Raw genomic sequence first — 200 nt, 5'->3', positions numbered from 1 at the left:
CCCTGCGTTCGATCGAACAGCACTCCTCCTCACCCTAATAAAAAAGTACAGCGCCTGCGCCCCTCTCTTCCTCTCTCCCCTACCGACCCCGTTCCCCTCTTCCCCACGAGAGAGATTTTCAAAAACCCTACCTCGCCGCTCCACCCCCGTCCCCCCGATCCCCCCCACCCAAAACCCTAGCCGCCCCAGATCGCGGCGAT

Source organism: Triticum dicoccoides, chromosome 3A, assembly GCF_002162155.2.
Source record: "Triticum dicoccoides isolate Atlit2015 ecotype Zavitan chromosome 3A, WEW_v2.0, whole genome shotgun sequence".
Classification (NCBI taxonomy): Eukaryota; Viridiplantae; Streptophyta; class Magnoliopsida; order Poales; family Poaceae; genus Triticum; species Triticum dicoccoides.
The sequence above is the reverse complement of the archived record's forward strand: the minus strand, read 5'-3'. Positions refer to the sequence as shown.